Source organism: Falco biarmicus, chromosome W, assembly GCF_023638135.1.
Source record: "Falco biarmicus isolate bFalBia1 chromosome W, bFalBia1.pri, whole genome shotgun sequence".
Classification (NCBI taxonomy): domain Eukaryota; kingdom Metazoa; phylum Chordata; class Aves; order Falconiformes; family Falconidae; genus Falco; species Falco biarmicus.
Genome location: NC_079310.1, coordinates 5,198,014 through 5,223,064, shown reverse-complemented (window position 1 = coordinate 5,223,064; position 25,051 = coordinate 5,198,014). Strand labels below are relative to the sequence as shown.

The 25,051-nt window shown below is 42.3% G+C and overlaps 1 protein-coding gene and 1 long non-coding RNA gene across 2 annotated transcripts in view; one reads left to right on the top strand and one right to left on the bottom strand.

Annotated features, from left to right (window-relative positions):
- LOC130142147 (dehydrogenase/reductase SDR family member 12-like) overlaps window positions 1–25,051 on the bottom strand; it is a 38,798-nt gene that overhangs the window by 7,976 nt on the left and 5,771 nt on the right. The gene's annotated exons all lie outside the window — the stretch shown is intronic.
- LOC130142162 (uncharacterized) lies at window positions 19,239–21,271 on the top strand. Its single transcript, XR_008819315.1, has 2 exons — window positions 19,239–19,415; window positions 19,498–21,271. It is a non-coding gene; the product is annotated as an uncharacterized LOC130142162 (long non-coding RNA).

Genomic DNA, 25,051 nt, shown 5'->3' with positions numbered 1-25,051 from the left:
CACTTGCAAATTTGCTTTGAGACAGAGCACAAAAAGACCAGTTTTGATCTCAGCTTCCTATGCTAAGCACTAGTATCTCAAAACACACACAGATGTGATGCATCAGGCATTAAAACTGAAGCATTTAATTTCTCCAGCTACTAAATACTTCACCAACTATTGTCCCCATTTGAAGTGTTCAAACACAAACTCCTTAGTACTTTAACAAATATACTTAGATATTATATGTCCTTGTTTGCATGGGCTGGTCTGTCAGGCAGAACAGCCTGGACAAGAAATTTAGTCTAATAATAGTAGAATAAGTATACCTTATTAATAAGGTATATTTCTGGTTGAAATACATCATCATCAATTGAAAACTCCACATTTTTATTCATGCAAAAGCTGGCACACAGTTTGCTAGTTACATTTAAACAAACAGGAAGAATGCTAAGTGCAGCAGTGTAGAGGCCTGGCACAGCCACGTACCTCATGGCATGTATTTTGCCAAGCACAGCTGTATTGCAGCACGCAGTAATATAGAAATTAATTTCTAAGTAAAAGAAGAAGCTGCAGATTAATGTGTTGCCTGCCACAGTCCTTATAAAAACATGAATTGCATTACCAGTAAAAAAAAGCAAAAAAGGAAAATTTTAGTATTTTTAGTTAAAAAAAAAAAAAAAGCAAGGAAAACCAAGGCTGATATGGTAGAAGAAACTATATTTCCCTCTTCCCTGACTCAGGGAAACCAAGACAACATCCAAATTGTATATCCTTTTGCTAATAACTGATAATTAATATCAGTGTACTGGACATCTGCCTTTCCAAAATGATGTAAATAAGCTGTAAATAATATGGTCAAGTTTGTATTCATAAACCAGTATTCATTGTAATGCATAAATGAGCCTGTAATTGTATAGCGACAAAAGGGTTAAAATGTCTGAAAGATCATATAGACTGTTTTGGCAAGGAAGTTGCAAATCTCTGCAAGGCGAGCTGTCCTCCCTGTTTGCAAAGCCAGCTGCTCTACCAAGGAGATAACGGGACAGCAGGATGCCCTTGAGTAGAGTGGACTCCCTTGGGTACCCCCGGGATTTTCCCGGAGGGACTCCCCAACTCACCGGATCACTGCAGGGGCAGACAAGAATCCCATTATAGTAAGTGACAATATTCTTTATTGCTTTATTCTGGTATTACCGGTTATCTGTTCTCTGGAGCTGCCCGTAAGACGAGAGGATTGACTCCCGCAGGGTGGCGTACGGGTATACTTTGTGACTCGCGTCTCAAGTATACGTCTGGTCTGGAAAACTCAGGTATACTTCTGTAGCTAGCACCCCAAGTATACTTCTGGTTCTGTTTGGGTTTTATCAGCATTTAATTGCCATCTGGAATCTGGCAAGTTTGCTTATAAAGCTTATTTGCTGCAGTGTTGCTTATTTTGGTTACCGGATTTATGGAATGTGGAATTTGACTTTGATAATTGTTACTGTGATTTCGGTTATATTTTTGATAATAATAGTAAGTTCTTGGTGTTGCTATAGAAAGATACCTGCGTGCTGCATTTTGTAAGTATTAATTCTGTAAGTGATAAGTGTGTTCTGTGAGTGTAAGCTGGGAAAAATGGGAGGAAAGCAGAGTGGTGGGATTTTAAAGAAAAGCCCGTTAGGATGTGTCTTGAATCATTGGAAGGATATTGGAGGGTCTGCTGGTGGAAATGTGAATAAGAAAACATTGATAAAGTACTGCAATCAATGGTGGCCACTTTATAAGCTGGAAGGTGGGGAAAAGTGGCCTTGTAATGGAACTATAAATTATAATACTTTGCTGCAGTTAATGTTGTTCCTACGGAGAGAAGGAAAATGGGATGAAGTAATGTATGCTGATATGTTTTTCACTCTGAGGAATCACCCAGAGTGGCAAAAGGAGTGTGGAATTAACCTAGCACCACAAGATCCCTTAATATTAGCAATGGAAAAGGATATGAGGAAGGATGGGATAGGAAAACTGAAGAGATGTTGTTCAGCATGTAGTATTGGTCAGAGATGTTTAAAATTAAGTGAGTCAGAAGAAAGGGTGGAAGATTACGTTCCACCTTTACCGATCGTGGAAAATGGGAAAGCTGAGGGATCCGAGGGTGAGGAACCCAGAGACAATGTGAACCCTAAAGGGTTCACTCCAATTACTGCTCGTACGCGGAGCAAAGCAGGATTAGGGAGCAAATCAGGACCAGTAATACAGGCTCCCTTGCGACAGGCTGTGGGAACTAATGGGCCTGTTAGAATCAAGATTCCTTTTTCCACTAGTGAATTAGATTCATGGAAAGAGGCAGTAAAAGGTTATAGAGATGATCCGGAGAGGATAGCCAGTAGGTTCGAATTAATTGTGAAAAATTTGGATCCGGACTGGAAAGATATAGAAATAATGTTAGCAGCTTTATCTGAAACTGAGAAACAACTGATAATTAAAACTTCACGAACGCATGTACAAGTTCAAATAGCCTCAGTTTTACCTGGAACTGTGGAAGTCCATGTTCCAAGGGCAGATCCTGACTGGGATTATAATGATGATAATGATTATAGATTATTAAAAAGATATCAAGAATGGATAAGAATCGCTTTAGAAAATGCCATTCCTAAGTCCGTGAACTAGTCCAGGCTATATATTATAAAACAAGGACCATCTGAGACACCCTCAGAATTCTTAGATCGTTTAAGAACAGCTATGCAAAAATATACAACGATAGATCCTTCCTCAGAAGAGGGTAAATTACAATTGGTTTCATTATTTCTGGGACAATCAACAGAAGACATAAGGAAAAAACTCCAAAAATTACAAGGGGCAGACATGAGGGACTTAGAAAAATTAGTAGAAGAAGCGTGGAGAGTGTTTAGAAACCGGGAAGGGGAGGAAAGACAGAAACTGGGACAGACCATTGCGGCAGCAACGGTAGCCGCCTTGAATAACCAAGGACCAACTTTTCGAGTTAAAAATAGGGGAGATGGGAAACGAATAAGGACCCAGCAACCACCTCTAAGATCAGATCAGTGTGCCTATTGTAAAGAGGTAGGCCATTGGAAAGGGGAGTGTCCAAAATGAGGGAGTGTTGGGGCTCTTGCTGTATTGAATGATTATACTGAACTCTGAAGCAAGTGGAAAAATACTGAAGAAATAAGACGAGGTTGCGACCAGAACAGTGGGATGAAGAAAAAGGAGCAAATTGCAGATGTTGGCACAAAACCAAGGCCAACGAGACGTGATAAGAGGAGCTGGGAAACCGCAGAAAGGAGCCTACATGCCAGAACAAGCAGAAACAGAAATCTTCCCAGTAAACAATTGTTAACCAATCATATTATTATACGCTTGTAAAATAGCCAATCACATTATTGCACGCTTATAGAATGCCTTATAAAAGTCTACCTGGTTTGTACAATAAACGGATCAGATCTTGAACTCTGTGAGTATTTGAATCTGACTCCCGCTCGCCCGAAATGCCCGCAGCATCTGGTGACCCCCGACGTGATCCGATGAGGGTCGACAGGATCGGTTAAAAGGTCAGGAGGATTCATTAAGGATCGTGTTACGAGCTGCGGAGCCGGCAAGGATCCTGCTGCCAGCGGAGAGAGAGCTGGGCGCCCGAAGAAAGGCGGAACGTGCACGGCTGACCGGTGAGTCAGGAAATTTAAGCAGGATGGGAATCACTGCATCAGTGGTGGAAAAAGCAATCGTAGACAGTTTGATGAAACTGGCAGAAAAAACTGAAACGCCAGTCTCACGGCAGGCAGTAGTTGATCTGCTATGTTGGAGTCGCCGCCGTGGTTACCTTGCTTCTACGCAAGATATATATAATAATGAAACATGGAAGAAAGTAGGAGAGGACTTATGGGAATCTGTGCAAGTTGGGACTAAGGGGGTAAAGACTTTGGCTCGCACGTATCGAGCTGTACGGGGTATGGTCGCGCAGTTACATGGCGAGGCTCAAGTCGCTGCAGCTGCTAAGGCTGCAGTGCGGTCTCCCGGCGATCCTACTGCTCAGTCGGAGGAAGAGCCAGAGGGACAACCTCCGTGTGAAAATCCCCCCGATTATACATCCAAAGCTTATCCAGTACTGACCACTGCTGAACGAATAGCGTGGGGATTAGATGATGAATTACCACCCTGGTGTCCTGAAAAGGAACAAGCGGCGAGCGGCGGCGTGCGGCCCGGCAGGCCCCGTCCCGGCCGCGGTTTCTCTCCAAGGCGGCACCCCCCCCTCCACCCCCCCCCTCCGATCGGCGCCATGGCAATGCAAGCGGCCAAGCGAGCTAACATCTGGCTGCCCCCAGAGGTCAATCGGGTCCTTTATATTCGGAACCTGCCGTATGAAATCACAGCGGAGGAAATGTATGATATTTTTGGGAAATACGGACCTATTCGACAAATCAGAGTTGGAAACTCTCCTGAAACAAGAGGAACAGCTTAAGCTTCTCAAGGAAAAATACGGACTTGATTACAAACCCCCCCCCAAAAAAAAAAAAGAAAAAAAAAAAAAAAAAGAAAGAAAAAAAAAAGAAAAAAAAAAAGAAAAAAAAAAGAAAAAAAAAAAGAAAGAAAAAAAAAGAAAAAAAAAGAAAAAAGAAAAAAAAAAGTGCTTCAGATGTCACCTACAAGAAATGCGTTTCTGCTTTGAACTAGCTTTTGAGCCTTTGGGAGTAAACTATACGGCTATAAATCAATCATATTGGGGTTGGTTAGATCGGCAGCATAATGACATGAATCATGGCCTTGGAGATAACTGTACCTGGTGGAATACTACACTTGTTAAAAATACGTATTTTTTGCAACAGTTGATTTACCGTTTAAATGTATCAATTTATTTACCTCAACAAGAACTGAGGGTGGTTGAGGGATTTATTGAAACAAGGTCTGTCTATATTGTTGTTTGTTATTCTTTTGTTACTTTTAGTGCCTTGCCTTTTACAATGTTTTCAGAGCTGTGTGGAACGCAGTATTAATGCTGTATTTAAAAAGAAAGGGGGAGGTGTTGGGGCTCTTGCTGTATTGAATGATTATACTGAACTCTGAAGCAAGTGGAAAAATACTGAAGAAATAAGACGAGGTTGCGACCAGAACAGTGGAATGAAGAAAAAGGAACAAATTGCAGATGTTGGCACAAAACCAAGGCCAACGGGACGTGATAAGAGGAGCTGGGAAACCGCAGAAAGGAGCCTACATGCCAGAACAAGCAGAAACAGAAATCTTCCCAGTAAACAATTGTTAACCAATCATATTATTATACGCTTGTAAAATAGCCAATCACATTATTGCACGCTTATAGAATGCCTTATAAAAGTCTACCTGGTTTGTACAATAAACGGATCAGATCTTGAACTCTGTGAGTATTTGAATCTGACTCCCGCTCGCCCGAAATGCCCGCAGCAAGGGAGAGCTCAAAACATGATAGCAAACGTTTCATCGGATCAATGAAGTCGACCAGGAGAATCTACCCTAGCAGATCCTCTGGTTAAAATAGAGCTAGGGAAATCAGGACAGAAAATGGAATTTTTAATAGATACAGGCGCCTCTTATTCAGTGCTAAACCAGAAATTAATACCAGAGGATAAAGACTTTGTGACTGTAGTGGGAGCCACTGGCCAACAACAAAAAGCCTTTTTCTTAAAGCCGTTAGAGTATAAATTGGGAAAACAGATGGGAATACATAGGTTCTTATATTTACCGGGATCACCAAAATTTTATTAGGCTGAGATTTATTAGAGCAACTAGAAGCAGAAATAGTCTTCGAAAAAGGGAAAATGGAGTTAAGGATAGGAGAGGAACAGCTAATAAATGTATTGAGTTTAGCATTAATACAGACTGACCCTAAAGGTGAGATACCTTCGGAGATCGCAGATCAAGTATATCCAGGAGTCTGGGCTACTGAAGTCCCTGGAAAGGCCAAGAATGTGACTCCAATAACCATAAAATTAAAATCAGGGGAAAACCTGTTAAGATTAAACAGTATCCTTTAAAGATAGAAGATAGGAGAGGAATTAAAGAAATAATTGATAAATTTTTACAGTATGGGCTACTGGTCAAATGTGAATCGGAATACAATACGCCTATATTACCAATCAAGAAGGCAGATGGAAAAAGCTATAGGCTGGTTCAGGATTTAAGGGCCATAAATAAAATCACTGAGGATATACATCCAGTAGTGGCGAACCCATATACTCTGTTGACTAAATTAAAGAATAGTCAAGTTTGGTTTACTGTACTGGATTTAAAAGATGACGAGCGAGGGGAAGCAAGCAGCCGACTCAATATGAGTGATAAAGCAAGCTTCGATTTATTACGGCGCGATTATGTCTTATATACAGTTCCAGTTAATTATGCCTACAAATCATCTGCTGATTGGCTAAGCTCTAAAGGATTACACTTTCATACGTCCTCCTATTTGCGGTTTCTGCGGATAGCTAACTACATATATTTTTTTTTCCTCTCTTGTCTACGCGAATTCCTCAAAGTTATTTACAACATTAGGCACAAGGTCAGCATGACCTTATCTCTCTTCCCTTATTAGCAAGCCTGGTAATTTTCCATTTTTAGCAAGCCTGGTAATTTTCCATTTCTAGCAAGTCTGGTAATTTCTCGCTGTGGCCTAGCTTGGTTCACTCCAGACTTATGTCAAAAGCTGTATCACACAGTCCTTCTATGGAACCGTGGCCGTTCTCTTTCATCCATTCTGCAACAATTCCCCCTTTTTCTTTTTGGACAAGGAAAACTGGTCCAGTTACACGCTCAAATAATTTTCGAATACAAGAGAGAGCACAGCTTAAACATATAAATCCAATGATAACAATTATTACTATAAGCAACACACTTTGCAACAGTCTTTTTAACCAGCCTCCTATCCCAAGCCAATTTGTTAAGCCTTCAAGGCCAAAAAATCCAACATCTTGTTGAATTTTTTGAGAATGTTCCATCAATTGTTTGATTTCTTTATGTATGGAGCTTGAATTATCTTCAAGGTCCATACAACACATGCCTTCAAAATCTTCACAGCCATGTCCATGTGCTAATAGTAAAAAGTCAATGGCCATGCGGTTTTGCAAAACAGCATGTTGAACAAAAGTTAAACTATCAGCTAGGTCTGATAAAACTCTGCTGGTGAGGTTGGCTTGTTTAATCACCCAACAAGACAGCTTTTCTAAATTTTTGTGGGCCCGAGCAGCGGCGGCACCTGGGATAAATAACGAAGCAAAAAATACCTCCCATTTGTTCCAAAGTTGAACGTTATCATCACAGGTTACCAAGGATCTGGGAAGTGTCTCTTCTCCATCTCACTGGATTTGATTTGTTAGGATGAAAATGTGGTAAGGCTAAACTCAGACGACCGATGGTACATGGACCACCTACAGGCATTGAGGGTATTCCATTCCATGCTCTATTACCACAAATAAAAAACAAACCAGGGGGTAATTTCCTAGGATATAATACTCCAGGTGCAGGATTAGATAGATTTCGACTGGTATGGTTACACCAAACACTCCAATTAAACTGATTCTTAATTGGATATACGGGAGTGATAGCAGTTGTACTACAAGGCATGTTAGAGGCTTCACCAGCACAAGGGTACCGGGAAGAATTCAAATATACACAATAAGAGGCATTTAGTGAATCGACTAGTTCGATTTCTTGAGGGCTAGGACCAATAGGGAGTTTGTCATCCCAGTTATCAAATTTTTCAAAAAAGCTGCTCATATTATTACCTCGAGCCAATATGGTAACTTTTGGCATCTGGTTAAGAGACTGGTTAAGGGCGATCCAATCTGAGTCATTTAACGGCACACCTACTAAACAAGTTAAAAAGGGTACGCTAGGGGTTGACAAACTTGCACAAAACGTGGTTGTGTTAATAGCTCTACTTAAAGTTACCCATACATTTTCTCGCAAATCAAACAATGATTTAGGCACAAAAGCTATAACTACGACAACAAAATTAATTAACACAACAATTCTCAACATTATGCTTAAAATATAGCTAAAACAATATTAATAAATCAATCACGAGTTGACATTGGTTACTGGAGCATCAGTCACTGCTGCTTTGGTCCATTTTGCTGGGATCCACTGCGGCCCTGTGGGGGTAAGTACACACATATAACCTCTTCCAGCATACTTTACTTCTGCTGGCCCTTTCCACAAACCAGTTGAAGGATCCCTATACATAACAAACATTGGAACATCATCTTTACATGTTTTAAGATACCCATGTAACCATGCGGGTGATTCTTGCTGTTCTGCAAATATACATAGATGATTCAACACAAAAAGAACTTTAACAAGTCTCTCTTGTACATCTGTAATCTTCTCAAACTTTTGTAAATATTGCTTTAATGTCTGATGTGTTCTTTCAATGATTGCTTGTCCCGTGGGAGAGTGAGAAATACCTGTAATATGTCGCACTCCCCATGCTTGACAAAAATGTCTCATTTTTTCACCGACATAAGCAGGGCCATTATCAGTCTTTATTGTCTGTGGCACTCCCATGACAGCAAAACAACTTGTTAAATGCCATATTACATGGAGTGCTCGTTCCCCTGTTTGTGCTGTAGCCCATACAAATTTACTATATGTATCAATTGTAACGTGTACATATTTTAATCTGCCAAATTCAGCAACGTGAGTGACATCCATTTGCCACAACTCTCTGGCTTTAAGTCCTCTGGGGTTCACTCCGATACCTAGTCCCGGTCCATGATGACTGCACATAGGACAAGCTCGTACAATTCCTCTAGCTTCTTCCATTGTAATGTCAAATTGTCGATGCAGTCCCCGCGCGTTTTGGTGAAATGTGTTGTGTGATTCTCGTGCTTTAACAAACTCGCTTAGTGGAGCTGCTACAGACACGAGCTGGTCAGCGCGCGCATTCCCTTCCCCCAAACCTTCAGACCATTTATGACTTCTAATATGTATAACGCAGTAGGGTTGCGTGCGCTGCTGTATTGCTGACAACAGTTGCCTAAGGAGTTCAAACAGCCATTGACTTTGCACTTCTTTAAGGCGAGCATCTTCAATTCGGCTTACGATTCCTGCAACATACATCGAGTCCGTTACAATGTTTAACCTCGCATGTATCCATTGGGTACATACCCATACAACAGCAGCTAGCTCTAAAGTTTGTAACGAATCTCCTGCTTTCGCAGGAAGGATTTGGTGGTGCCATTGATTGTTCTCGTGCCATGTTGCTGCTGCTTTTCTTGAGCGTTTCCCTGCATCCGTATAAACTGTGATAGCATCCGCTAAGGGTCGCTCACTTCGTTTCGGACGCTTTAACCAGTCATAATTACTAATCCATTTTAATATAGGTGCTTTTAAAGGCTCAACTTTAATCTCCAGAGCTTCACTTAATAAACTTAACTGTAAAGCTGATGAATTCTGCAACCACCACTCCAAGTCTTCTCTGCGTATTGGTAGATACACGACATTTGGCTCCATTCCGGTAATTTGTAAAATTCGCGTTCTTCCTTTTCGAATGATTTCTGCCAAATTTTGCGTTTTTTCTTGGATGGTAGTCTTTGGTTGCATTTTGGTAAAGATCCACTCTAATACTCTCACAGTCTCCCCCTTTTTCTTTTTGCACTGTATAAGTGCACCAATAAAGTGTGAGGGACCGTTTAACACAGTGAGGTCTACAGGAAGATTAGGGTCAATTCGATCTACTGCACGCTCTACAACCCGCTCACTGAGTTGTTGAATCATAACTTGTTGATCCTTAGAAACAATAATAGGATTAGATGGATCTGTTCCTTTTAATAAAGGTCGTAACACGTCTAGTTCATCATTGGTGATGCCTGCTACTGGGCGTAGCCATTGGAGGTCACCTAATAACTTTTGAGCATCATTGAGGGTATGCAGATCTTTACAAATGGTTAATTTTTGTGGACTCACTTGTGACTGAGTAATATTCCAGCCAAGATATTTCCATGCGGGTGAACGCTGGACCTTTTCAGTTGCTATGACGAGATTTTGCATCTCTAACTGTCGTTGTGAAAAGGTCTCCTGTTGTTCACTGAAAGGCTGTTTTTGAGCAAATAGAATATCATCCATATAATGGTAAATAATAACATGAGGCCATGCTTTTCGAATAGGTTGGAGAGCAGCATCAACAAATAGCTGACACAGGGTAGGGCTATTTTTCATGCCTTGTGGTAACACAGTCCATTCAAATCGCTGGTCAGGTCCCTCTCTGTTAACCGATGGCAATGTAAATGCAAATCGTTGAGTGTCATTGGGGTGTAGCTGAATTGTAAAAAAGCAGTCTTTTAAGTCAATTATTAATAAATGCCATTCGGTGGGCAACATAGCAGGATTAGGAAGACCCGGTTGTAAGGCTCCCATTGCTTGCATTTGTTGATTCACCGCTCGTAGATCATGTAAAAGCCGATATTTTCCTGATTTTTTCTGGATTACAAATATCGGTGTATTCCAAGGACTGGTTGACGGTTTAAGATGACCTTGTGTTAACTGGTCTTGAACTAGCAAATGTGCTTGTTGCAGACTTTCCTTTTTCAACGGCCACTGTCTGATCCAAACAGGCTCTTCCGTTAGCCATTTCAAAGGAATCGGGAAAGTCCAATTGACAGTGACCGTTCCTAAAAAGGTGAATTTGTAGTAAGTAGTACTCCTAATTGATTCAACACATCTCTTCCGATGAGTGCATTCACTCCACTCGGTAAGGGCATAACAGTAACATGTAGTATCGCTGTTTTTCCATCAATGATGATTTGTATTCTTTGTTGACTGCGCTGAACAGGCGCTATTCCCCCTACTCCTTCAACTCCTCCAGGGACGTGTTGCAGTGGCCAATAAGAAGGCCACTGACCACGCGCGATGATTGTGATATCGGCACCAGTGTCCAAAAGTGCAGTCATGTGTTTTTTATCAGTCCCATGTACAAGAATAATTTGGGCGAGTGGTCGTTGATTCATAGGTACAGTCAACATCGCTAAGCCTCCTGTGGACCCAAAACCATCTGTCCCGCGATCGTGATTGGAGATTGCAGACATTTGGTGAGTTAAGTGTTGGAGTGGTATTAATTGAGCAATGCGACTACCTTTAGGAATATATATAGGCGGAAAACTTGTTTGAACAACTATAAAAATTTCTCCTTTATAGTCACAATCAATAAGTCCTGGTAAAACAAAGAGTCCCTTGAGGCCACTGGAAGAACGACCCAGCAGCAAAGCTCCATGAAGTTGTCCGTTTATCATTATAGGTCCTTTGATTCCTGTGGCAACTTTCTGTGGACGATTATCAAGTAGAGTAATATCTATTGCTGTTGCCAGATCCAATCCGAGGCTCCCTCGGGTTGCTGGTCGTAAATTTGTGGCTGGTTGAAGGCGGGAGGTGTTGGTTGTTGGTTGGGGAGCTGGTTGCGGACAGTCATCGGCATGCAGGTTGCTGGAGCCGCTATTGGGGTCGGCGCGCCGCGACTCCTGGCGCTCCGCTTCCCGTTTCCCGAACGCCGGCAAGCTGCGGTATTATGATTATTCATTTGACAGTTTCGGCACCATACTTGGCGTTCTTGACGCTGCCGGCGCGTATAACCCGAATGTCCACAACGAAAACATGTATAGTCCCTTCGATGGTGTATTCTGTCTCGATGTTCATCCGGAGGTTTCAGTGGAGTGAGGGCTGCAAATGCTTGCTGCTGAGCCTTAACTAAATTGTCCCCTACCTCCCTAAGCGCTTCAACTAACAGAGCTTGGGCTCCTACAGGAACTCTGCTCATTCGCTCTAACATGGTTTCAATAGAGGCATCCAGAGGAAGAGTAACTAAAATGCCTTTTGTATAAGAGTTACAATTTTCCAGCACACATTGTCTTAACAAAGGTCCTTTCATAAAGTCAGCCATATCTGCACGATTAATAGCATCTGTAACCCTATCTACAAAAGAGGCAAAAGATTCATCCCTTCCTTGTTTGACTGACATATATGAGGGTGTAGCCGGTGTAGTTTTGACTTTTTGTAAGGCTTCTCGTGCTAGCCTCATAGACTCTAATAAGACATCTGGGCCAGATTGCATCTGCATTTCTACAGAAGCAAAGGGCCCGGTTCCCATCAATTGTTCTACTGTTAAACCCGCTAAACGATCATTCGGTGCGCGAGGCATATGTACAGACAGTTCACAAAGTTTCTGCCAATGGGCTTGCCATAACAACTGTTGCGATTGTTTCAAAATGAGTCGCATTATATTTTTAATGTCTTCTGGACAAAGCATTCCGCTACTCCAAATATAGTTTAACATTTGTCTTGCAGGTTCGCCATGTAAACCTGACTCATTAACTGTACTCCGTAACTGATTTAATATTTTCCAGTCTAAAGTATGATGTTCTCCTGTCATTACTCCTGCATTATCAACAGTGTAAATTACTGGATAGGCTTGATGATTAATTTGAGCTACGACATCAAAGTCTTTTTGTTCCATCGCTTCTTGGACTATTTTGTCCCAACCGACTCGAATTAGTCGTGGCTGCGGGTGAAGGCAAGGCGGTTTAAAAGTTCTATTAGCTGAATCAGACTTTAACTTCCCATCGTCTGCCCTCTCATTTTTGTCACTTGTCTCCTCCTCAGTTTCGCTTTCTTGTGATTCTCCCTGCACCTCCACTTGAGGTGGTGCCGAGGGACAAGCTTTTTCCTCCAGAGGTGGAGGGGGAGGAGGATGGTCTGAGGGTCGGTGGACAACAGGAACAGGGATTCCCGAGGCGGGGGGGTAAAATAATCACCTCCTGCCGTAAGACGCCCAGCAGCCGGGTCAGACCGTTCGAGTCGGCTGGAAGCAGCTGCTGCCATTTGTTTTTCAACTTTATATCTTTTAAAACAATTAATAACTTCTCTCCAAGGTTTCATTAATTTCTTAGCAGCTTTATCATCATCAATTACTGAATCCCATAAACAATCCCCATAATTACGCCATTCTTCTACTTCAAACATATGCTCAGGATCTGCAAAATATCCTTTTGCTCTACCTAATGCAATTAACCCGGCCAGATCTTTTAAAGGGCCTAGTCCCCGCTTTTCTAAAAAGCATTGTAAAAGTGCTAGCGCTACCTCTTTTTCCATTGTGCACTCGTTAAAGTCCTCTTTGTTGCAGCCTTTTCCCTTGGGTAGCAGCTCACGGATGGCGAACCCCTTCTTTAATTATCCTGGGCTCAAGCACGGATCGGGTACGATGCCAGCATCAGCCGATCTTCTGCTCTCTGGTCGCTGCTACCAGTGCTTCTCCGTCCTCGCTGTCCGGTGAAGAACAGGGATTGGGGGTCCCTGTTCGGGCGCCACTTTGATGAGCGAGGGGAAGCAAGCAGCCGACTCAATATGAGTGATAAAGCAAGCTTCGATTTATTACGGCGCGATTATGTCTTATATACAGTTCCAGTTAATTATGCCTACAAATCATCTGCTGATTGGCTAAGCTCTAAAGGATTACACTTTCATACGTCCTCCTATTTGCGGTTTCTGCGGATAGCTAACTACATATATTTTTTTTTCCTCTCTTGTCTACGCGAATTCCTCAAAGTTATTTACAACATTAGGCACAAGGTCAGCATGACCTTATCTCTCTTCCCTTATTAGCAAGCCTGGTAATTTTCCATTTTTAGCAAGCCTGGTAATTTTCCATTTCTAGCAAGTCTGGTAATTTCTCGCTGTGGCCTAGCTTGGTTCACTCCAGACTTATGTCAAAAGCTGTATCACACAGTCCTTCTATGGAACTGTGGCCGTTCTCTTTCATCCAATCTGCAACAAAAAGATGCCTTTTTCTGCTTAGCCTTAGCCATGGAAAGTCAAAAGTTATTTGCCTTTGAATGGGAAAACCCTGACTCAGGCAGAAAGACGCAGCTTACGTGGACAGTATTACCTCAAGGGTTTAAAAATAGCCCCACTATTTTTGGAAATCAATTAGCCAAGGAACTCGAAACTTGGACGCCTCCAGACACCGAGGGGATTTTGTTACAATATGTAGACGATCTCTTAATAGCTACTGAGACTAAAAAGAGTTGCATTCGATGGACTATAAGTCTCCTTAATTTTCTGGGTTTAAATGGGTATCGAGTTTCCCAACAGAAAGCCCAACTGGTTCAGCAACGTGTGACTTATCTGGGATTTGAAATCTCAGGAGGACAACGAGAACTGGGAACCGAACGTAAGGAGGTTATTTGTCGAACTCCAGAACCCCAAACGGTAAAGGAACTACGAACTTTTCTGGGAATGACAGGTTGGTGCCGTCTTTGGATTTATAACTATGGACTGGTGGTGAAACCTCTGTATGAATTGGTAAAGAACGATCAGTCCAAGTTAGTCTGGACTGGAGAAGCGCAAAAGGCTTTTAAACAACTTAAACAAGAACTGATGCAGGCTCCGGCCTTGGGATTGCCGGATCTCTCTAAACCCTTTTGGTTATTCTCTCATGAGAGACAAGGGATAGCTTTGGGAGTACTAGCACAAAAACTGGGTCCCTATAAACGAGCAGTAGCTTACTTCTCTAAACAGTTGGATGAAGTAAGCAGAGGATGGCCCGGATGTCTTCGGGCTGTTGCCGCGGTTGTTATTAATATACAGGAAGCTCGAAAGTTTACGATGGGACAGAGAATGACAGTGTTAGTCTCCCATACAGTCTCAGCAGTTTTGGAACAAAAAGGAAACCATTTGCTCTCACCGCAGAGATTTTTAAAATATCAGGCAATATTAGTGGAACAAGATGATGTGGAAATTGTTGTCACTAATGCTGTAAACCCAGCTTCCTTCCTCAGCGGAACTCTGGATGAACCAGTGATACATGATTGTATAGAAACGATGGAAACTGTGTATTCGAGCCAACCTGATCTTAAGGAGGAACCTTTAGAAGATGCTGACGAATCCTGGTATACTGATGGAAGCAGCTTGTGAAAAAGGGCAACGTAAGGCAGGGTATGCCGTTACAACCACTAAACAGGTAATCGAGTCCAAACCATTACCCCCTGGGACGTCTGCCCAGAAAGCAGAGATAATTGCTCTTACACGGGCATTGGAATTGGCAGCAGGAAAGAAAATAAATATTTGGACAGACTCTAAGTATGCATTCGGTGTGGTACATGCTCATGGAGCAATCTGGAAAGAACGAGGACTGCTGACCGCTCAAGGAAAACAAATAAAGCATGCTGAAGAAATCTTACAATTACTAGAAGCTGTGAAACAACCGGAAAAAGTAGCTATTATGCATTGTCGGGGACACCAGAAAGGGAATGCTGATTTTGAGATAGGAAATCGATTGGCAGATCAAGAGGCTAAGCGGGTAGCTGAATTAACCGACGTAAAGGTATTGTCTTTAATACCAGACAGTAAAATCCAAGCTATAGACGTAAACCAAAAGCCAAATTATACGAAAGAAGACTTAAAATTGATTGAAGATCTGAAAGGTAAAAAGAAACCAAATGAATGGGTATATTTGAAAGATAACCGCATAGTATTACCCTCCAATTTAATATGGCCCACAGTTCTTACAGAACACAATAAAACACATTGGGGTGCTGACACATTATATAAAAGCTTGAATCGGATATTAGTGGGACGGAATTTATATACCACTATAAAACAAGTAACTCAGCAATGTAGTATTTGTCTACACAATAACCCCAATACCAAGAATAAAGTAAAATTCGGAATAATTGGTAAAGGGAATTATCCAGGGCAACAGTGGCAAATTGACTTTTCAGAACTCCCTAGAAAAGGGGGGTATCGCTATTTGTTGGTGTTAACTGACACATTCTCGGGATGGCCAGAAGCCTTTCCCTGCCGAACAAATAAAGCAAGGGAAGTGGCTTTGCTCAATGAAATAATACTACGCTTTGGAATCCTGGCCACAATGTCTTCTGATAGGGGTTCTCATTTTTGTGCCCAAATAGTACAACAGATAAGTAAAATTTTGAGAATAGATTGGCAATTGCACACTCCCTACAGGCCACAGGCAAGCGGGCAAGTAGAAAAAATGAACCATTTAATTAAACAACAAATAGCTAAAATTGGACAAGAAGCCAATTTATCATGGCCTCAATCTCTTCCTTTGGCACTACTCAGAATTAGGGTGAAACCACGGACAAAAGAAAATTTAAGCCCTTTTGAGATTTTGTATGGGAGGCCATATCAATCTTCATTTAAAGGAGAAGATTTGACACAACTAGGATCAGAATATTTGTATATGTATATGATTGCACTTCAGAAACAGTTAAATAAAGTGCACAAATTGATTTTAGGAACTAGGGCTAGAGGACTAGATCAACCAGTACACATCTTTAAACCTGGGGACTATGTATATATAAAAATCTTCGCAGGGCAACCTCTGGAAGAGAAATGGGATGGACCATACCAGGTGTTGTTGACCACGCATACTGCTATCAAGATTAAAGAACAAGCAGCTTGGATCCACTATTCAAGAGTGAAGAAAGCTCCTGAAAAACCATGGATCATTACTCCAATAGGATCCACCAAAATGCGGTTCTCCAAATTGTGATTGTAGTAAGTTGGTTACCCGGTCTGTGTTTAACGTCATGGGATCAAAATACTCATTTGTCCCTGATACAAGGAATTTCCCAGGTTTTGAATAAAACAAATTGCTGGATATGTACTCATATGCCAGAACATGGGAACAAGGGAATATCCCTCATAGGAATTCCTTTACCCAGGAACGTATCGTTAACAAATTTATGGGAAAATACCTCCTGGAATGTCAAGGACAATGAAATTTTGAAGTTAGAAATAAGTAGTCCTGCGGTACATGAATCGTATTATACTTGTGTACAAAGGTGTAATCCACCTAAAGGAATGGGAATTGTGGATTGTAATCCCGTAATGTATGTAGGAAGCCAGTCCTTTTGTAATAACACTTTAGACATCGGTACTTCACTGTCTGTTAGCTCTACTGCTTGGCCAGCGCCTGAAGGAAAAGGATGGTACTGGCTGTGCAATGATACAGCTCGAAAGGTCTTACCTAAGAATTGGAAGGGAACCTGCACCTTGGGGGCAGTAGTTCCTAATATGACAGTACATGATTCATTCTCACAAGGATACTTAAGAAATCATATTAAGAGGATTAGACGAGAAAACACAAATCCTATAATAGAGAGGCCTACTGCATTTCATAGTTTTGCTCAGTGGTTTGTTCCCTGGTTAGGAGTGAGTGAATTGGAAAAAAACATTATCAATATATCTGCGATAATAGAGAAATTAGAAAACAGAACAATTGATGCATTGAAAGCCCAACAAGAGGAAATATCCAGCCTCTCACAAGTGGTATTACAAAATAGAATGACCTTGGATTTGCTGTTAGCTGATCGAGGGGGAGTGTGTACAGTTATAAACACTAGTTGTTGCGTATACGTGGACCAAAGTGGAAGAGTTTCCACTGACTTAGAGGAAATATGGAAACAAACCAAGGTATTACATGAAATAAGTGAGGATGACGTGTCCTGGGGTTTTGAAAATCTTTGGACAACTTTAACTTCCTGGTTACCTAAAGTACAATGGTTAAAACAGGTGTTAGCTGCCATAGTGTTGTTGATTGTTTTAATAGTACTTGTGTGTATTCTGTTCAAATGCTTATTATATTGTACTTTTGAAAGATAAAATAGCAAAGGAATTTGCTTGTATCGAGAAAAGGGGGGAATGATGTAAATAAGCTTTAAATAATATGGTCAAGTTTGTATTCATAAACCAGTATTCATTGTAATGCATAAATGAGCCTGTAATTGTATAGCGACAAAAGGGTTAAAATGTCTGAAAGATTATATAGACTGTTTTGGCAAGGAAGTTGCAAATCTCTGCAAGGCGAGCTGTCCTCCCTGTTTGCAAAGCAAGCTGCCCTACCAAGGAGATAACGGGACAGCAGGATGCCCTTGAGTAGAATAATGAGGGGTACTGCAAAAAACACTGGGAAAGATTTCTACAAGTCTGCCAACTCATCACTTTTGAGACCTAAGGTGAAAAGTACACCATGAGGAAGACCTACGGCCTTCCTCCCATAGACCACTGCCCACATTCTAAAGACCCCGGCCCACAATTTTTGAGGAATCTGCGCAAGCATAAAAGACTGATGAGCTAATTAGCATATGAAGCAAGGGTAGGCGGGTTCAGGTGATGAATATGTATAGGCGTTAATTGAATATTCATTGTTTCATTATATAAATATAAGGTAATCTGCCCCTCCGGGTGTGTACGATTGGTGGAAGGATCCCCCGTACACCCGGCGCTGCCAATAAAGAATATTTAGTCACTAAAATCTGGCTTTGGACCTGTGAATCAAAAATCAAGACTTCAGCATTCTAGTATGCTTCCTTGACACAAAAATAATTTTTGCCTGTTAAAGGAGAGACTTCCTCCCACAGAGCTTAGTTAAAAATGGTAAAGCATATAAAATGTGATTAATTCTTAATTATCACTGTGTTTAAACCATACAGGGTTTTTTGAGTTTTGCTTTGGTTTTGGTTTTCTAAATTGTTTAAAAAGACCAAAAGTGAACACAAAGGTGCATGGAGGAAAAGGTGATGATCAACAGTGATGTGCCTTGCAATGAAAGCATTAAGCATTGAGTATCTTGATGATCATGCCCCTCCTCTGAAAGGACCTTCAGGATTCTACCAGAAACAAAGACCTTTTTTCCCCACAAAACAAGAACTGCCACTACTCCAGGGGGATTCTGCAAAAAGTGTGTCCTTGCCTCAAGCAGATACTCTGTAAACAGAGATGCTCAGCCTTGAGGCCACCACGTTTCCTAGTGCCTGTTCTTCAGCAGCTGTATCCACGACGGAGGAGGAACTGAGAGCCCTCTAGGACACACAGCAACTGGGAGCACGATGTTTCTGTCTGAACAGTTCTCCTGGACTATGGCCCATTTCTTGCACAGGTCTGAGTGCCTGTGGAAAACAGCAGGCTACTTTGAATTACTTGCAGGAGCGGGCTGGAAACTAGGACCATGCATGGCAATCAGTTAGCTGAGGGGAATGTGCTCGAGCTTGTCTAGACAACAATTAACATGATGGGGCATGTTTGCAGAGCACAGGGGAGTGGGAGAGGGATGGCGCCAAGGAAAGGTAACACCTTGCTGTTAATTGCTGGTAGTTAACCACCAGTCGGGGATTGCCTAGTATGCAAGGCTTAGCTTCAAGAACCAATCTGTTTAAAACGCGCAGCTTCTGAAAGCGTATATAAACTCGTGCTTCTGTACAATAAATTGACATTTGCTTGCATCAAGCTGCGTCCCCTCTCTCCATTCGTAGCAAATTGGTGACCCCGATGTGATGCGTTTAAGGATCTGACGTGAAGGGCTCTCGAATCGCCTATCTGAGCGACATGCAGCGAATCCCACAGAACTTTGAATGATCTGCTGAAAGGAAGCAGGAGCCGGCCTGAAATCCCTCCGGAGTTGAGAGGTGAGCTGTGGGAAATCTGTAATGGGGAATCAGGTTTCGTCCCCAGAAAGAGACATATATGAACTCATGAAGGGTCTTCTAGTCAGATCTGGGAGTCCGTGCCTCAGTCTCCTCAAATGGTGACCCCTATGGTGGTGTCCCGAAGCCTTGGAAGATTAGGGACGGAACTGGTCGATAAAAAAGACAGCTCGTGGAAGAGGGCTGCGTTCCGGAGGAGACGGCTTGGCTGAACGATCGTCTTGCTGTCTGGACCAGGCGGACAACCTAAACCCCGAGGATAACACCTGTATGCATCGAGACAGGTGAGCAGCCAAGAAACTTTAGAGACTTTGAAAGAATGAAAGTGTGTACATACAGCAGCCAATTGTATGATGCTGCCGCAGAGGGGAGCTCCGTGTCGGGAATGCATTTAGCACCTTGGTGGCAAATTCTGACTACTCTTTGCCAAGTGTGGACTAATTCTACTATCGGTGCTAAACCAGAGGAAGCTGTAAATTCCACCGACAGCGCAACTCTTCTCAAGACACCTTCAGCGATGGTGATTCCGTCCACACCTCCTCTGCCCCCAAAGCTTCTGTCACTGATTGCAGCGACCCTCACAACACAGGACCAAGCACGGGAACAGGACAACTCAGACAATGATTTTATTGACACTGATAAACCTTTTGATCCAGGTCCTATAGATCTGGAAAAGGAGCTAGACCTTTTCCCCACCCCCTCGTCTCTCCTGATGCATTGATTGTATTTTTGGGGGAGGGTGAAAGGGAGTCTGAGGGATTGGTGGCAGGAATGCAAGTGGGAAACACTTCAGTGATGGGTTTTGGGAGTCGCTAGGGCATGTTCAGTATTTTGTCAGACAAATCAACCTGCAGAGTGGCAGCCTGTGCAATACGAGGCTGTTAAAGGGTTAAGCAAAGCAGTGCGGGAAGGGAGGATTCATAATACATTTGCTATGTCCCTTCTTGAAGTGATGGCAGAGCCTTATACACTCACACTGCATGACTGGAAGTTACTGCTTTGTATGGTACTAACTGATACAGTCTATGATGTGGTTATCTGATTTCTGTGAGCTATGTGTAGTGGCCTTGACTGAAAACCTTAATCGGGGAATTGCTGTTAACTATGAGCAGTTGGCTGGAGCAATTAACTGTGCCGATTCTGTGACTCAGGCAGGGTATGCCAGGGACAACTGTTTGCAAATGAATGAGATGGCTATTAAAGCAGTCAGGATGCGGGAGTCTTGCCACAGTCTTGCAGGGTCCTAGAGAGTCTTATACTAACTTTATTGATTGGCTTCAGAATATTTTGCAACAAGTCGAACATCAGGAAGCTCAAGGGTTGCTTTTAAAACAACTAGCTGTGATAATGCCAATGAAAATTGTAAACGGGCAACTTTCACAATTGCAACCCCAACATGTGTCAAATGATTGTAACGCAGAACTCACAGCAGACTGTAATTCTCAGGCTGAGTTCTGGAATGCAGCATAACAGATTTTTGCTTCTCTAATCTCTTCTGTAAGAATAGTACACGCTCTTAACTTGCTTAGTAAATTAGGCTGCTAGCTTGCTAAACAAAGTAATACTACAAATACTATTTTTTTTTCTGGCTTATTAACAGATGTTGATTCTGTCCATCATATGTTGCTACAGAACCGAGTTGCTATTGATTTTTATTATTAGCACAGGGACACAAGTGTGAAGGCTTTGATAGGATGTGTTACGTGAATCTGAGTGACCACTGTGAATTAATTTACAAAAGTATACAAAACTCAAAAGCCTTAAAACAAAGATCTGCAACAGAGCCAGGGGCGGGATGCCTTTGGTCTCTTCTCACGGCTGGGAAACTTTGGGGCATGACTCAAAAGTATTACAGGATTTATTATAATTATCTTTAACCACCTTAGTGATGTTTGCCTTATGTCTCCCATACCTTTTTTTTCCTGTATTCAGTGTTTAGTTGATTGTCACATAAATCAGGTCATGGTCACCCAGCTACACACAACCTTTGCCTTGTCGCAATTAACAAGCAAAAAAGAGGAGGATAGAGAATGTCTGAAGAGAGATGTAGGAGAGGAAGCTGGAGAATATTTGACCTAACAAGAGATGAGAGAACAGCTAGGTATTGTGAAGGAGACTAGGAAAGATAAACATGGTTATCTAGTGTTTAATAGGTGTCTGCATGCTTGTAGAGATATATAGCTATGTAACTACATGAACGATTTCTGCCCTGAGCCTGGTGGAGCATACAGCTGCGGTTTGTGTCCGGGCTCAGAGATGTAAATAGGGGCTTCTCTGTTATGGTAAAAGTGTTTCTCTTTGCATAAAAAAAGAGAGGGAATGAAGGGAATGACCCCAGAGGTATGTTCAGAGAAGGCATGCTATGTTTCGAACTTTTTGACTGAACCAGTTCTTGTTTGGTGTGCCCTTCCACCTATGTATAATGTTAATCCAAAAGAAGCTGATATTGTTTACACTTTGAATGTCGATAATTGTCTTTCTGTAGATGCTAATGTAGTAGGAGGCTATGATGGGAACGTGTCGCAGCGGTTCTTCTCTTATCCAGAGTAACAGCAGGGAAAGCATTAAAGAGTTAAATCACCTTGTTTGGTAGGCAGTTAAGAATGTGAGTCAAAATTGCCACGGCTTTTGTTATTGGTTCAAGGACATGGCTCTGAGGATTTTGATGGTATGTGCTGCGTGGATTTTAGGCGCCCCATTGCAGCAACATGTTATCAAAATCTGAGAAAATGTCAGCCTTTTTGGCATCCATTCACTCAATTGGCAGTATTGTTTGTTTGCTGTTACCTTGGTTGCTGTCCTGTTTGCAAGGGCCCTGCAGAACATGGCAAACCTGGTACTAGCTGTTCAAAAACAAAAAGGGGAAATTGTAAAATTGTACGGAACAGAGACAGTGGGTTATTTTGACACTGATAATATGTCTTAGTTGCTTTTTTTATTTGTTCTATTACTTATACCTTGTTTTTACTCGTTCGATTTCAAAGGTTCTTTTTGTGCAACAGGAAGGGGGAGATGCAGGAGCGGGCTGGAAACTAGGACCACGCGTGGCAATCAGTTAGCTGAGGGGAATGTGCTCGAGCTTGTCTAGACAACAATTAACATGATGAGGCATGTTTACAGAGCACAGGGGAGTGGGAGAGGGATGGCGCCAAGGAAAGGTAACACCTTGCTGTTAATTGCTGGTAGTTAACCACCAATCGGGGATTGCCTAGTATGCAAGGCTTAGCTTCAAGAACCAATCTGTTTAAAACGCGCAGCTTCTGAAAGTGTATATAAACGCGTGCTTCTGTACTGACATGACGGAAACTCAAGCCGCAGCCGTTCTCTCACACGCACCTCAGATCAGATGAGCTACGAGTCTGCAGGGAGCTATGAGTACACCTAGAAGGCAGTGCTGGACATACAGCTGTACTACCTGCGTCTATGACTGTGTGACAGGGGCCAGACTCTTATATATTACTTTTTTCTGCCATCAGAATGTATATTCTCTACACGGCCTGAAATTTTGACTCCCACTGGTGAAATGGTGGGAGGAAAAAAAATAAATTTGCAGTGAAACAGTTTACAACACTTCCCCTTGAAAAGGAGTATTTGCTGTGCCACAAAGGAGACCAGCAAGATGAATTTGGGAGCTTGCTCAGAAGGCTTGGTCACTATCCCCCAGTGAAACCACTTTAAAGCCCTCCTCACTAGCTTAGCAGACCTGTTGGCAAAGATACTCTTGCTCCACTTTGTCATTCCTGCTCAGCAATGCTCATTTCTCAGAGAAGGTCAAAGAGGTCATAAAGGCCAAAACAAAAGTGACACCAGCTGCACCTTCAGGGTGTCTGTGCTTCTGCACAAGCCCTTTGCTTTCACTGGAAGGATTTAGGAGAGCATTACTTGGGCCCCCATGCCCTTCATCCTCTATAAGGCACTCTTGATTAACTCAGGGTCACCCCTCACAATGTCATGGGTGCCCATGTGGTTGGGCAACAAGAGATACTGGCCAGAGGTCCAAATGAGCCTCAGACGACTCTCCACAACACCATGGATGTGAGTCCCTAGCAAGTGACAAACCTCTCCAGACATCGAGCCAAGACTGCAGATGGGTGCCTCCAACCCCCCCAGGGAGGGAGCCTCCAGCCATTATCATCCACCACTTCCAGTGCTGACAACAGTTCAGGCTCATCTGTCTCCACACTTCCCCTGACAGAGCTTGTTCTTCCTTATCTGTTACCATGACACTATACCTATAAATGCACATTAGCTGGCAGATAACAAGCCTGCCTTGTGTTGCCAGCAGTCACAAGCTTCCATTCCTCCCCATCTTGGGAGTCTCTATCCACTGCTTATTCAAGCACAGTTTCTAGCTGTCCCTTCTTCTGTGCAATGTTGGGGTTTGTGCTCTTCTACTCTCTGCAAAGACCTTGTCAATATCCTGTTTCTGTTCCCTATGGTTATGCAGCCTGCTCATCTCCTGCCATTGCTTCACCCAGAAGCCCAGCACCTCAACAGCAGAACCCAACCGATAAGGCCACCGTCATGCTCCACCCCAGGCTCAGGGAGAAGTACCAGTGACTCCCTGCAGCCCAATATCTACCACATCATTCCTCTGGAGCTCTGTCTGGGCCAGCCTCCCATGTGCCAGGCACAGCTGCTCCAACCAGGGCAGGAGAGCACGCTTCCAGGTGCATCACTGCACCCACTCCAGCTGTCTCAGTGTTGGGTGCCTTCTGCAACCCCTTCCGTGCTAACTGCTGCATTAACTGCCAAGTCCTTGTTAGCCACCCCATGTCACAACAGTCTTGCAATGTTTTGACATACTTATGACCAGGAACGTGGATGCAATAGAACAAAAAAAGGAAAAGCTTGACATAGAGCAAATTTATAATTTTCTAAACTACTAAAGCTAGAAATATCGCCTCTCTCCAAAACATCACAAACCTTTTACTGTTTGTTACAAGCAATTCTCTTGCTTTTTGCAGATTTGTGTTCTACCTACCTAGTACAAGCACAGTGGCATTTATCATAGGCATACAAAAGGCATGTCAACTCCTACTCTTCTCCTAGATAGCACTTAGTCTCAAACACATACCACAGACAGTCTTATGAAGTAACCCAGGAAAAGGCAATTTTAAAATAATTATGCAGAGGAAGTGTTCTCATGCAAAACAACAAATAATCATTAAAGGGCCTCCACTCTTTCCAAGTTGTTTCTTTAAATACTCATCATACAAGCAAATAAGATGAGCAAAGAAGCTGAGAAAATTATAAGACATTATTCCCTGCCTATAATTCTGCTTCCCTGAAGATAAGAAACGCATGACTCTTCCTCTCTAACTGTTGGATTTCAGCTTCTTAAGTTGAGTTATGTCAGAATTTTCTCATGGTAATGTTAATTTCTGACCAAAAACCTAACATTGCTCTACTGTTTCTAACTGGATACCTCTCTAAAAGCTTTCTACTTTTAAAGCTACTACCACTATGTAGTAGTACAGAAGAACTGAACTTTTTGGGACAGATGTTCAATATTACAAATGATTTCAGAGACTGAAAAACACCTAAATCAATAATTGTCTGCTGAAGACTGTCACATTGGCTCAGAAAAAGGATGCACAGGCCTGTTCCCTATGAAA